This window comes from Micropterus salmoides, unplaced genomic scaffold, assembly GCF_014851395.1.
Source record: "Micropterus salmoides isolate LMB-PRFRI ecotype aquatic unplaced genomic scaffold, ASM1485139v1 Ms_hic_scaffold_20, whole genome shotgun sequence".
In the NCBI taxonomy this organism is placed as follows: domain Eukaryota; kingdom Metazoa; phylum Chordata; class Actinopteri; order Centrarchiformes; family Centrarchidae; genus Micropterus; species Micropterus salmoides.
Genome location: NW_024041151.1, coordinates 11,918,281 through 11,926,663, shown reverse-complemented (window position 1 = coordinate 11,926,663; position 8,383 = coordinate 11,918,281). Strand labels below are relative to the sequence as shown.

Below are 8,383 nucleotides of genomic sequence, written 5' to 3'. Positions count from 1 at the left end.
ACATTCAAATATAAATGTTGTTGGTCAGTGTCTAGTCAATGTATTAACACAAACGGTTGACAGTCGCAGCAAAGTAGTAAACATATCATGACACCTGACGCTCTGTGTGCTGCTGTCTGTCCCCCTCGCTGTGAGACACTACTAGTGGTGGCTCCTGCCAAATTTCTCAGGGGGGGCAATTGTGCGATGATGGCTAAGGTGACCAGTTCAATGGTCTTCGTCTGCTTTAAGACAAGGATTTTTCCTTAGGCTACATACTGTACAATATTTGTGAACAGCTACATAGGCTACTGAAGTTCATTGTCAATGTCTACAATGAATGAACTGCCCTCAGTTAAGATCAACAGATCTTTAGACCTTCGGATGTAAAGGCAACTAGCCTACTTTAGCTTTAATGAAAAAAAGGATGACTCTCACAATCATCTGATTTATCTGTGACAAACCTTTTATTAGGAACATCAAATCCAGAATAAAGCCAGTATTTACACAAACAACAAGGCATGTAAGGGGAAATATAAAAAGTATATTATTGTTTTTGGTTTATTTTCTGTGTTGCTTTCTACTTCTCCTTTTTACCCTCCTCTGACAAGATGCCAGTGGTGACCACATCGTACTACCTCGTCTTTCTTCTTCGGTTTCTGGCAATAAAAGAAAAAACAACACATCAAATAATTGTTAAGTGCAGCTAACTTTAAATTGACTCCACCACCACACATAAAACGTGGCTTAATCAGGTATGTGATTGGCAAAGGGCAAAAAAGCAGGAAAATATACTGAGACCACCCCAACACCCTGATTAAACTCTAACATGGAAGGTAAAGCAGGACCCATGACAATAACTTATTTAATGGATGTGTTGCAGTGGGAATCAAAGACAAGGGTCTAATCCACTGCACCATCGCAACCTTTCTATAATAATTATTATTTTGTATTCATTTTTACCAAACTTCAACAGCTAAATGTGCAACATGAAATAATTCAGTCTATACTAAATAATGTAACTACTAACTTTCAAATTAGTTCAATTGAATTAATAGATGATTTTTAATGAATAAGAGACAGCAGCAAAGGTTGTTGCCTGTTTAGGTGCCTGACTGTTAAGACCTGGTGCTGAGTCTATCTGTTAAAAACTGTAGGAAAAAGTTTGACATTTCAACTCTGGCAGCGGGCGGGCGTGTGCGAGACGACAACGACCGCGACAGTTTAACGGGATCGCGCCAGTTACACAGAAGCCGTTGCCATGGTTAGCTCGCGGAGCGCTTGTTGCCTGTCTGTTGATGAGGAGCGCAGAGCGTGTGAAAAGGCCTTATATAGCCTAAACCTTGTCACAACCATTCACAAGAAATTAATTAATAACGTGCCAAAACCTTTAACATAAGGACGACTTAAAAAGCAACCACTCACACAGCAAAGTGTATAGGCTACATGAGTGATCAAGACTTAGACAACAAAGTCAAAGTAAACATTAGACATAGCCTCTAACAAGCAATAATCAAAACATTCCCAATTTATCTGATCCTTATTGTCAACTCAGTGTTGGGCAAGTTACTTATATTATTAGTCCTACCTACTAGTTACTTAGCATAGGCTATAGACCTACTCCTTAAAAAAGTAATATTAGCTACTCTACTTAGACCACTATGGGTGACCTATTATAACGCACTCTCTCCCGATGAGGCCGAGCATCACTGGCAGTAGCGGCCGGAGTTTCTCTCTGAGTTTCAGGTTGCTGTGTTGCTTTAGCTGATGCTTCAATTAGCCCAAGTATAGGCTAAATGTAGAACTATTCGCGGTAGAAAACTTTTTGCTGGTCGCACAAAGTTTACAACAGACGACAATGTCCTTTGCATCTTAGACTGTGACACAGTAATGGCAATAACGTTACTTACAGCTGTCGAAAATACCTCTCTCTCTCTCTCTCTCCCTGTTCTCCAGTTGTCCTTTAGTTTCTTGGCTAACAGCTGACTTTATAAACATAAGGTCCGGTGCCGCTGAGCTGCAGCGCAGTCGCGCATTCACGTCGGGATGGTGCGTTCAGCAGCGCAGCTTTACATGGATTAGTAACTGTAATAATATAATAATAACTGTTTTGAAAGTAGTAATACGTTACATTACTCTTTACTGGGAAAAGTAATTTTGCAGTAGGCCTATTACTGCCCAACACGTTACGTACCACTGATGGTACACACTGCGCAGGTGTGGAATTGGCAGCTGAGCGTAAAGGAACACTTTACACACGTCACCCTAGATCCTTTCCATTTCACTCGGCGAGGTCCTGTACCCCCCCAGTCTTTTTTTTTTTTTTATTACAGATATGCATGATTCATGTGCATCACATTTAACATAAGCACAGATTCGGGTTAAATAATAACTATAAAGATTATTAGCTTAACCTATGGCATTGTACGGAGCATAAATTAGCCTAGTGGCTATAGGGGACTTTTCCTCTCGTCATGGCTTAACTAATGTATTAGTATTAACATGTATTATTTATACTGTGTCTTACTCACCGCTGGTAAAGTCGCTGCATCTCCCGACACAACACCACGGTCGAATTTTCAGCCTGAACCATAGACTGTATATAAAAACGTACGTTTTGTACAGCAGCTGGTCGTAGTGAGAGCAACAAGCTGGAGAAACTTTTCAGGTGGCAGAAGCGTAGCTTTGCTGCTGGGTGCATGACGTAAACACGTCAGTGCGAGCTCTTCCGGAACCCATAGAGATTGCATTGCAGCGGCCGCAGCTCGAAAAAAAATAAACTGTATTTACATGAAAGTCAGTGAGAGAGATCTGGGCGAACTAGACTGCATTCGCACGAAAAGAGGCGGGACTCGACGGAACACAACTTGACGCTGATTGGACAGCGATATTCAGAGTCAAACTGTCTGTCAAAAACAGTCACAGCTGCAGCTAACTAACGGTGTGGTAGAAGGTCTGAGAAAAATCTCTTGCCTTGGCGGTGCGTCGCCCGGTCGCCCTAATGAACAAGCCGTCCCTGGACACTACTGTTTCACCGTCTCCAGGATGCTTCATTCCCTCTAAAGCGGCTTTGAGCTGCACTTTAAAAGTGAAAATTTTGTGTGGAATCGTGGTGATATTTCTGTCTGATCACAACTGTTTTCAGTTTCCTTTCTCTGGTGAAGAGCAGTGCGCTCGTCTCGGCTACAAGTCAAATTATTTATTATATAAAAAATGGGCAACGATCGTATAAGGCCAATACTGACATTGGACTGGCCCAATCACATCTCTTACTAGTCCCACTCTCCCTCTGCTCGATGTGTGTTGTGGGTCAAAAAAAATAATTCGCCAAATATATATAATAGATATAAACTAAAAAAACGAATAAGCTACTGATTACTACATTACATTCTATTATATTTTTATATTCTGAATTATCACTTGCCACCTATATTTGGTCCTTCCTTTTATAAAACTAAAGACATTTCCACCATAAATTGGTGCAGAAAATGTCTCCAGAATTCAGGAAATTAAGTGTTTAATGCTCAAAATCTTCAGTAAGATGGAAAAAAATAAAAAACAGGAGAAACATATTTGACAGCCATACAGAATGCCTGAGAGCCTTAGAAATACTTTATTGATCCCCGAGGGGAAATTCTTTTGTCAATGGAGACGTTGTGGTCAGGAATAAAGACATTTCCTCAATGAATTGGTGTAGAAAAATTCACCAGAATGCAGGAAATGAAGGGGCGGTTTCCCAGACAGAGATTAAGGCTAGTCCTAGACTGAAAAGATTAGATATACTTCAGGACTAAATTGAGGCTTAAATTAAGCCACCCAGGAGGCAGGTTTAACTTCCGATTAAAGTTGTTTGTTAAAGAAGACACATGGATTACTTGGAGTATGTCAATGAAGAACTACTAATACCATCAGCTAGCCAAGTTCTTGCTGACAGAAGTGACCCATTGCAATGCTTTGATGAAATTAGTTTTCAGGATTGTTTTCAAATGCATAAAGTAAATGCTGTGGAGCTTATTTCCCTCGTTTGAACACAGGCTTTCATCTGTTACCCAAAGAGGACGACCTGTACCACTTTGTCTGCAGGTGCTCATTACTTTACGTTTATTGGCATGTGGCACCTTTCACAGAGAAACTGGGGACTTCTGTGGTGTCAGTGAACCTACAGTATGTAAAAATCATTCAGTATGCATGGCAATTTGTGAATTGAGAAGACATTACATAAACTTCCCTGATGCTGCAACCCAGGCAAACGACAATTCTATGAATATGGGAACTTCTGTTTACACCATAATTGCACCCAACAAACTACTGAGCAAAGGGGCTACAACCAGGCTCGCGCACTAGGGGACCAGTAGAGCGCATGTTTGGGGTTTGGAAGGGTCACTTTCAGTGCCTTCGAAAAACACTTTGGTTCCAACCAAAAAGATGCTGCACTGTTATCATTGCAACAGCCGTTCTTCACAACTACCTGAAACAGTATGGATGCCCAGATCCCGATACAGGAGGATGACCATCTAGATATACCACCATTTACAACAGACAACACAGAAGGACTTGCCAACAGAGATGCTTTTGCATTGTGCCACTTTGTCATTTTTGACGTTACCTTTTCACACTTCTGCTGGGATCTGATAAATTTTCACATGTAATGAGGAAATTACTATATTTTAAAAGTATTTGTGTGGTATATTAAAAACACCCAAAATGATTTAATAAAACATTTTATTTCAGATTCATGCGTTGTTGTGATATGAGACGGTTTCATCTTTCTCCATCTTCATTTCTATTTCATGCTCCTCCTTAAGGTACTTGTGTTCATGAAATTCAATAGCCAGCTTTTTGTGGATTGTGACTCTTGTTTTGGTGACCAGTACTGGCAGACACTGCCACCCTAGCTTCTGAGGATATGGAGGGTAAATTACCTTGCAGTGCTTCAGTTCTCCAAAGGTTGCTGGTTCTCCATTATTCCTGTCAGTAAGTCATCCAACTGATCAGTATCTTTATTTGCAGGTCTTAAACCTCTCTCTTTGGGCTTCTGCAGCAGTTTAAGGTTGATTTTTATATCTTTCCACAAAACCTGTATTGGATATAATACTGTAGTGTCAATCCATTGATATCACAAAACAGTGATAAAATACAGCTATCAAGGGCAATAAAAGTTGACAATTCTTACCTGAAGCTGTTGTATTGTTCTTGTTGATGTTTGTTCACTTGCATTAAGTTCATTACAGATGGATTTCCATGCATTCCTTTTCTTTGATTCCACAGCAGATGTGTGCTGTTTGTCTTCATTGACCGGGTGTCTTAATACTATTGTCTTTACAAGAGTTTTCTCATGCTCACTGAAGTTTTTTTGATTGTGGTCTTTTTTTCCACTGCCATTGTTTTCCTTGAACTTACTTCTGCAGTTCCTTATGTTTTAGGATTTCTGGGTCTATTCCATGTTTTATAGGCAACCTCAATCCAGCTAATTCAGACTAGCACAGGTGGTTTTAAATTAATCTCGTTTACTTTAGTTCCAGACTTCATAGTCCAGGTGTTCTTAATCTCTAATTGGTCTGTGTTTCAGAAAGCCATTTATTGAGCAGTGATTAACTATTCTAGATTAAGGCCTAGCCTTGGCCTAATTTAAACACTGTCTGGGAAACTGAGGGTTGATACAAGTATGTCTCCAGAATGCAGGAAATTAAGTGTTTAATGTTTAATATCTTCTGGGGGAGTACCCCCAGACCCCCCTATCAACTATTTCGTCAATACATTTTTTTCCCCAAATACTAAGCCTATTAAAATACATTGTTGTCTTGTTGTTATGGTCCCACCATTTGTGCAGTGTCAAGTCTCATGGGCTAAGAGGTTTGTCAAACCCCTAATCTAAGCCCTGAACAGCAAGGATGGTGTATTGGTGAGGGATGTCCGACCGATTTTGGTGGGCTGGACTGGGACAAAAAATCGGCCCTGGCATTTTTTGTCCAGGCGGCCCACCAAAATCGGTCGGACATCCCTCACCAATACACCATCCTTGCTGACAACAGCTATTGTGCTAGGCCACTTCGAAAATGTATTAGTTCAACCACATTCAAAAACCTCCTAATTACACTCACAAAACTGACAAATTGAAACTTACACTCAAATTTTAGGGTTTGAATAATGAAAAAGCTTTTGATCGCATTCATGAATAACAACTTTCATTTTGAGAAGTGTTAGTCTGGCTTGAGAGTTGACCTCAATATCAAAACTGCTCAAGATCAAGATTCACTTTAATGAGCTCTAAAGAGAAATTATTTTGCTGACATCAAAGTTGCTGGTTGATACATACACACACAAATAATACAATATATTCAGTAGATAAAACATGACAATATAAAAAACAGTAAACCTGAGGGTGAAAGCTGTTATTCTTTGGGATAAGGACATAATTAAAGAGGCAGAATTCCAATAATAAAACGGCATTTTGGATGAGCTGTAAGCAGAAGTAGGGAGGTCGTCATCAATTCTGAGAGAAGATAATAATTCTGCTTGGAAATGGCAGTGGTATTAGTACTGCCTTTTCACGGCAGACAATCCTATTACTATGCCATTTCCATTTCCAATAACTGCCATGTCAGTTCTTTTTTTATAGCCACACTATGTGGCTCCAGAGATGGAAAATGTCAGTGCACCGACCCACCACTTTGGTCCATACTGAAATATCTCAACAAGTTTTAGATGGATTGCCATTACATTTTGTACAGACAGTCATGGTCCCCAGAGGACAAATCTTACCAACTTTGGAGATCACATGACATTTCCTCTAGCACCACCATGACATTGACATTTTGGTTTTATACACTGAACAAAATTATAAATGCAACACTTTTGTTTTTGCCCCCATTCATCATGAGCTGAACTCAAAGATCTAAGACTTTCTCTATATACACAAAAGGCCTATTTCTCTTAACTATTGTTCACAAATTCGTCAAAATCTCTGTCAGTGAGCACTTCTACTTTGCCGAGATAATCCATCCACCTCACAGGTATGGCACATCAAGAGGCTGATCAGACAGCATGGGTATTGCACAGGTGTGCCTTAGACTGGCCACAATAAAAGGCCACTCAGAAATGTGCAGTTCTATCACACAGCACAATGTCCCAGATGTCGCAAGTTTTGAGTTAGCATGCACTTGGCATCTACCCTCCCCCCAAACCACTTGGCCTGATGGACAGGTTTTTTTGTCAAACCATGAAATCACAAGGGCTCTTTCATAGTCGGCCTCAGCAGCGCTTTAAGGTAATCAAGTGATAATGCATGTGATCGCTGAGGAAAGATGCTGATCAGAAAATGATATGTGGGAGCACTCAGGAAAGGAGCAGAAAGAAAAGGTCATGCACACATTAACAATCCACATGCACACACATGTCAGGGCATACTGATAAACGGTACACATCAACTGGCAGATTCGAGTGTGTTTCTGACATCATAGAACTTGTACATGGGAGCTCATGTACTGTTTCATCAGAGCATGAACTTAATCAATTAGTCAATAGGAATTCATCAAACAGTTTTAAAATTGATGTAATTGTTTCAGTTATTTAAAAAAAAAAAAACTGCCAAACATCTGCTGATTTAAAATGTGAGGAGTTGATGCTTTTCTGTTATTTGTGAAAGTAAACAAAATATCTTAAGGTTTTCACATGTCTTGTCCTTGTCATGTCTGACAGGAATTTGAGGGCATTTTCTTTTTACTAATTTTGTGACATTTAGACAAAATGCATTTATTAATGGAGACAAGAATCGGCAGATAATTAAACTAGTCTGTAAGTTGCATCCCTAAAAAAAACTTTGATTTAAATTGAAATAATGTTATATACAGTAGCTACAGCTATTCCTCCACAATTAAAACAATTCTTTATGTTTATTATGTCTCCTATATGTTTAATGTACGTTGGAAATGGAGATTAAGTAGAACAAAACAGCTCTGCACAACCAGTTTTACATATAAAATAAACCATGTTTGAAGCCTGCACTAATCTCATGCTATATGCTTACAGTCAGTTGCCCTGTGTTTGGCCTGGTACGGTGAGAGTCAGATGTTTCAGTCACATCAAAGACATTCCTCACATACCTGCATGCCTTAAGGTTTTATACTACAATTATGAATCACAAATGGAAGATGGATGGGAGAACAAAGCTGCCAACTGTGTTAATGTTAGATTGAGGGAGAAGCTAAAGGATAAGGTTAAGAATAAGAGGAAGTCTCTTTAGCAAGCAGTGATATGATGCACATCTGCACTGTGAGAAAGATGCCAGTCTGTAAAAAGCCATTATAGACCAGTCTAGCATCCAATAAGTGACAAGCAGATGATCAATAACCATGCTGTGAATCAAAAATATCTTGCAGTGCAAATCAAAACATCACTTTGCTGC

At 39.6% G+C, this 8,383-nt stretch overlaps 1 long non-coding RNA gene across 1 annotated transcript; it reads right to left on the bottom strand.

Annotated features, from left to right (window-relative positions):
- Positions 1 to 4,684: 4,684 nt before the first annotated feature.
- LOC119914662 lies at positions 4,685 to 5,429 on the bottom strand. Its single transcript, XR_005446805.1, has 2 exons — positions 5,153 to 5,429; positions 4,685 to 5,056 (listed from the first exon to the last, which is right to left on the bottom strand). It is a non-coding gene; the product is annotated as an uncharacterized LOC119914662 (long non-coding RNA).
- Positions 5,430 to 8,383: the final 2,954 nt, after the last annotated feature.